The following is a 6,494-nucleotide window of genomic DNA, read 5'->3' on the forward strand; positions in this document are numbered from 1 at the left end:
TGCGCCATCTATCACATACTTCACTTATATTTCGTTTGAATTTAAATCAGATTCAATAAACCTTACGAAAAACAAATGATTTGAAATTTTGTAAGATTTGCGGGATTTAGCGGTGAATGTTTGTTTCACCGCTTAAGCGGTCAAAAAATAATTCACCGCTACCAATGTGATGCAGAGCAAAAAAAAATTGCACTGCAGCTTTTAGCGTTGAAATTTCTTTTACCGCCTAAGCATTGAAAAAAAATTCGCCGCATAAAATTTTTCACCACCGCATTCATCGCATTCAGCGCAAATCTTACATTCTTTAATCAATTTCGCCGCAAATTTTACATCTTTTAGCGATTTTCAGCGGTGACACTTTAACCCGGGTTTAAAGTGGATATAGAAAATTCAATAGTTGAATTGCTCTGGGACATTAGTGCAACAGCGTTTCAAGGCTCAACTACATCATTTCCCTTTTTGAATATATTCTGTTTTGCCCCCCCCCAGCTTAGTGAGCTCATATTTTTCCCCCGCAAGGCGCACGTGCTATTTTTTTACATAGTAACGTGCCATATAACAACATAGAATTTGTAACTGGGGGACGTAAAAAACATTGGGGGGAAACAGAATAGATCCCTCTTTTTATACGAGAACAAAGTGAGATTATTGAGTCGGCAGTGGCACATAGCCAGAAACCCGAAAATCATGACACGTTACGGTATTTGAGATCATTAGAATATTTCAATTCAAGTTTTCTCAAACTATGAGATTTTAGACAAAGTAGTAGCAAACGAAAATTTAATGAAATATTAGTGTCTCAATGGAGAGTAGAGGACAGTCAACTCGTGCACCTCTGTTAAAAATTATGTCAAAAGAAATATGTGAATTAACTGGTGGTCTAAAAATTGGGCAATTATTTATACAAAAATTTCAAACAATTATCGAAGAACAAGCTCATTAATCTGCTTTCAAAATTTATAAATGCAATTTTCGAGAGATTATTGGCGAGGTTGGGAGAAAACAAATACATTTTTACAATCAATTTCAGTCAAATCTATTAAAATTCGGGTAATGTCCAAATATGCGGATTTAAATCCAGTTTAGACATATAGTCAAATATGTGTTCCTCAAACTCGAATCCCTTTTTATTTATTGATTCTGCTGCATCGATTTTGATTATACTATGAGAAATCGTCAGGCTTCAAAGAGACACGCAAAATCCATTAATAGACATCATCGAAACAAAAAATTTGCAGTACTCCTCACTGTCACATTCAGCGTCATCCTCGCATGAACCAGCTCTTTTTGCCAAATCCCTTTCAAAAATATCTCTGGGTGACTCTCTTCTTTCAGCTGGCCAGTATCCCCTTTGACGCCTTCTCCACGGAGATTCGGCCTGGACCATTACTGCGACCAGGAGCAGAACCAGAGCAAGTTGTCGAAGCATTTTTCCTTAGACTAAAACCGAAAACTAAATTATCACACTACAAAGGAACGAAAAAAATTAAATAGAAAATTTTTCAGAAATTCCAAAATTTCTAGACCAAAATGCTCAAGAAGAGAACCCAATTAGCTCAACAATAATGAACGAAAACTTGACTAACTTAAACAAGGATTGATTAATTTTTGGAGCGAGAGCTGTCTTTTTTCTGTCACTTGAGCTTGACCTATTAGTAACAGTTGTTTTGGTTAATCAGGTTTTATCGAGATACTGGTAATAGAAATTAACGTTTCCTAGATTAAATGGAAACAGCAGAAAAATGCTAATATACTGACTGGAAATTGATTGAATTGTTACTTAAATGCTGGAAGCGTAGATTTGTCTAAAGAATATATTTTTTTCTTTTTACTGTCTCATTTATGTGCGTCTTCGTAATTATAGTATCTCATTAAAATTATGAGATATGTCTTCGCCAATTAACTATGAGAAATTAATTTGATTTTTTTCTAGCTCAGGCAAAAATTGAAAGAAACAAAATCATACAGAAACTTACAATGTACTTTGCAGTCAATACTAAAACGTCTGTTTAGCAAAAATTTAGTGAAAAATGAAAATTCAGCGCTTTTTCTTTCTTTTATATTACGCCTCTAACTCCTTGAAAGATTGTCAATTTTTATTGGCCAATTCCAGTTCAAAAAAAACAACTGATTGAATGAAGTATACTTTTATTCTGAATGTGAAATGATCAAAAAAGAAAAACTGAACCGAAAAACTTTACATAACGATAGTTTTGTAACTCAACACGAAGAACAAAACGTGTACCGAGTTATACTTGCGCATTGTGAATATCTCATATATAATTATTTTCTCAACTTTTGTTGAAAGGCAAAAGTTTAGTTAAGCTATCTTGCATAAAAGAACAGTTTCGAACCGAATTTTATTTTATGGCTGGCAACAAACAACAGATCTTTTCTGCTAGCCCCATCCCCCCCGCCCCATATAGCCGTTAATTTAGCACCCCCCCCCCCCCCCCAATCTAAGTTTTCGCAAATTGTAAGACCGATATTTGCATTTCCTTAAAACAAGAGTGTCTAGGTAGATTGAAGGCACTTTTTGGAATAGTTTCCCGAAAAAAAAATAAGAATCGAGCACTTATTGTAGCCCATAAGAACAAAAATGATACGTTTTTATATGCAACCAATTTTTGTTAAAATACGTAATTTGTTCAAACTACAGCTGAAGCTAGCTTTTAATAAATGCATATTGCTCATATATCTTTATGCATTAACTTACTCAGCTTTAACAGAATGTTTAAATTTATAAATGGGGGTGCCAAACTAAGCGGGGGGGGGCTAGCAGAAAAGATCGCAAACACCTAGACAGAAGCAAAAACATAAAAAGCAACGGCTCACTACAAGTATTTAACAGCACGACAAAGAGTCTACAGCTATCTTATTTATAAAGAAACGGATCGATAAATTATACGGCCAGAAGATAAATTCGTTACAGATAGCTCTCTGAGCTAACACTGTAATCTAGTCCTTAAACCACCGAATGTATGAAACGAATCTAAAGCGTTTGAGCGTAGAAGAACATGCTTTCTGACTTCATTAACTTGTTATGGTAGGTAATTCCACCACAAAGTTTTGTTTCAACTTATTTCAAAACCCGGGTCAAGAAAAAACCGGAAAAATATATAAGATCAGAGCTGAAAAGTTAGTTTTTTCACCGAAAATTTCGTACATAATTTTGCGGTGAAATGCGGTGAATGCGGTGAAATTACGTAAGTTCAACGCTAGAGTAAGCGGCGATCTTACAAGAATTCACCACAATTCACCGCTAAAATATGTATTTTCACCGCTTATTATAGCCTTTATTTCACCGCTTAATTTCCCCCCTTATGTCATATTAAAATGTGGGATGTCTTAAAACAGGTTCTGGATAAAGCTTCGTCGATTTCCTTTGGGTTCTTTTTTTTTGCTGCTGTCGTCTTAACTCGAGACTGTCATTTTACACCAAAATAATTTCATGGTAACCCTAGTCGAGGTCAAAAGTTAATCTTGTAAGATCTTTCAAGATACTCGCAAAAAAAGTTTATACTGCAAGATTTTGCAAGAAAAAGTTTAGCTTGTAAGATTCTTGCAACACATAAACCACCTGAGAACGGCTATAATGGGAAGGACTCCGGTCATTAATTGTTTCAACAGCAAACTTAACATATATTCCAGGCGAAAATGAATAAATTAGATCATTATGAGAACCAGTGAAGTTAGTCTCGTCGTATAAAAATGGATGAGCGAAATAAGACTTCATTTTCGTTTAGAGTAAAGACTTTTGAGTACAAATCAGTAACTTGCATTAGAAAGTAGTTTGGTTCACGTTGAGAATGTGAAATGTTACCACTGCCGTAGATGAGTCTATAATGAGTTCCCGTGCAAGCGTTTATAACAAAATATTCACTTTTCAGAGACTGTTTATCGGAAAAGTATTGTAAAAAAAACAATACTTGACATCCGGTAAACGATGTAAGATTTGCAGTGAATTTGAATAAAAAGTTTGAGAATTGCGCTCAATGCAATAAATGCGGTGGAAAAAAACTTGTAAGCGGTGAAAAATAAATTTTTACCGCTCATGAGGTGAAAAATATTTTACCGCTAAAAATCGCAATTCTCACGAAAATTCTCCACTAAATTCACCGATAATCTTTTACCACAAAGTTTCACCATTGGAAGAGTTGTATGCAAAATGTAAGAATAGCGCTGAGTAAACAGCAACCTCTAAATATTAAAAAAAAAGATATAATAGTATAATTTATGTCGAACATGCTGCCGATCGAAGATCACCTCATGGATAGATGGTCAGCTGATGGATAGATGATAAGCAAATTAATCAAAGATAATTTGTTTTTTAGCCTTCTCTGAGGATATTAGTTTTCAGATTGCTGCAAAAAAAATTATTTTTTCCTATTTTTTTAATTTAAAATTAGCATAGAAAAGGAGGAAAAAGATTAAAAATTATCTGTTTTCATTAGATCACTGAGTAGTTGGAATAGAAAATAACTCATAATTAGAAGCCCCCTCCATATGTACGGGCAGTTTTGAAAGCCAAAGTTTTTTGGTCTATTTTATCTAGGAATAAAATTAGTTTTTCGGCTCTTTTTAACAGGAAAGAAGCAAATTATAGCTTTCAAATTTGGTGCTCTTTGATCAGGTCATAAAAATCTTGGAATCAAAACAAGCTTATAGTCAAAAATTGCTTATGGCTGGATAGTATAAAACACCAAGAGTCTTTGTTTTAAGCTCCCTGTAACAAGTTAACTTTTTGTCTCTTTTTAACTAGAAATGATCAAATAAAAGTTTTCAAAAATTTTTTTTTTCATTGGGTCAAAGAATTTATGCAACATTTTTATAGTCAGAGATAACACTATGCAATACGAGAGTTAAACACTGTGAGTTTTTGGTCCAGCATCCCTAGAAAAAAATCAAGTTTGCGTATCTGTACATATTCAGAGTATAGAAACACTTAAACACTTTGGTCCAGCTTCTCTAAAATGTTAGATTTTCGTCTATTTTTAGTCGAGAACAAACTAATAAAAAATTTCAACAATAGCGTTTTTTAACCTGATTAAGGAATTGTGATCAAAACAAACTCTCATTCAAAGTATGAAGAATATTAAACAACAAAACTGCTTTTCGAACTTGTTCAGATGAAAAGTTAGGTCCTCATCTTTAGTTTCAAATGATCGAAAAATCGAATAATGTTTGATTCTAAGAAATTCATCTGATTTCTTTGGGTCAAGGAGTTGACGGAATGAGACCAAAATCAGGGTCAGAGACGCTTCAGATATAATATTAAAAAATCACAGAAAATTTAGTCCAGATTTTCTAGAAAACGTCACAATTTCGTCTTTTTTGGCTTCAAATTGGCAAAAAATTTTAAAAAACAAAATGGCCTATTTTCAACAGTTGATGCAATTGTAGGCGTCATGTCCATCTCATTGTTTTTTATTTGCTTATGTGATGGAAGCAAAAAACAAAAAACACTGTTGGTCTCGAGTTTCTCTTGAAACAAGTCAATATTGCATCTCTTTTTAGTTTCAAATAAGCGAACAATCAAATAACTTTTTTAAAAATAAACTTATTTTGTCAGTTTAAGAAGTTCAATTCATTAAACCAAAACTGTAGTAAGAGATCCAATTTTTGTAGGAAGCATAACACTATTAAACTTTTTGATCTAGCTCTTCCAGAAAAAAGTTAGCTTGTCGTTCTTTCTGGTTAAAAATTGATGAATGAAAATTGTCAAAAAAACAATAGGTTTTTCATCGGGTCAAAGAAATGATAGTATCAAATCAAAATTCATGCTGAGAGAATTTTTATGTATGCACTGCATAGGGGTAAGCTGCTATAAAGCTGACTGCAACGCAAATGAAAGTTACAGAAAGTGTCGGAAAAGTCCAGTGATGGCAAGTATAGCTAACAAACTTTCAAATGTAATGAAATACCCAGTGTAGTTCCCCAACCAACAGCTGATTCTATTTAAAGAGCTCAAGTGCAATTCAAAACAGCGCAACTCAGCACAGCGCAGCAGGCCCAACGACCAGTATTTTTTTGCTTATACATCAAATTTTTTTTTTAGAAAGTTGATAGCTTCTGTGCAAAATTCATCTGCAGAGTTACAAACTTATTAACATTGCAGAAAACTAAAAAGCTACAATTTTTTTGTCATATACAAAGCAAATGTACTAAGTAAACAAAATAGAAAGATTCGTCTATTAGTTTTCTTACAAGTTTGAATACAATGTCTTTGTCCATAGCAGAAAAGAATACATTGTTTGATAACGCTTTGAAGAAATAGAGTTGAAAAAAGGACGGTAGCCCGTTTTGTTAGCCTGATAATCTATTGTTTGCCTTTTTTTTAAGAAGTAAGAAGTAAATGCCAATCTTTCGACTTTTACAAGAGTCTTTTAAAGAATTGTCCAATTAGGTTACGAAAATGCCGAACTTCATGAAAAACGTTCTTTAAAAACTTTTTGAAAAGGACGAGTCAGAATGTCTCTATTGGCACACTTTGT

This window comes from Convolutriloba macropyga, chromosome 12 (genome assembly GCF_964194025.1).
Source record: "Convolutriloba macropyga chromosome 12, txConMacr16.3, whole genome shotgun sequence".
In the NCBI taxonomy this organism is placed as follows: domain Eukaryota; kingdom Metazoa; phylum Xenacoelomorpha; order Acoela; family Convolutidae; genus Convolutriloba; species Convolutriloba macropyga.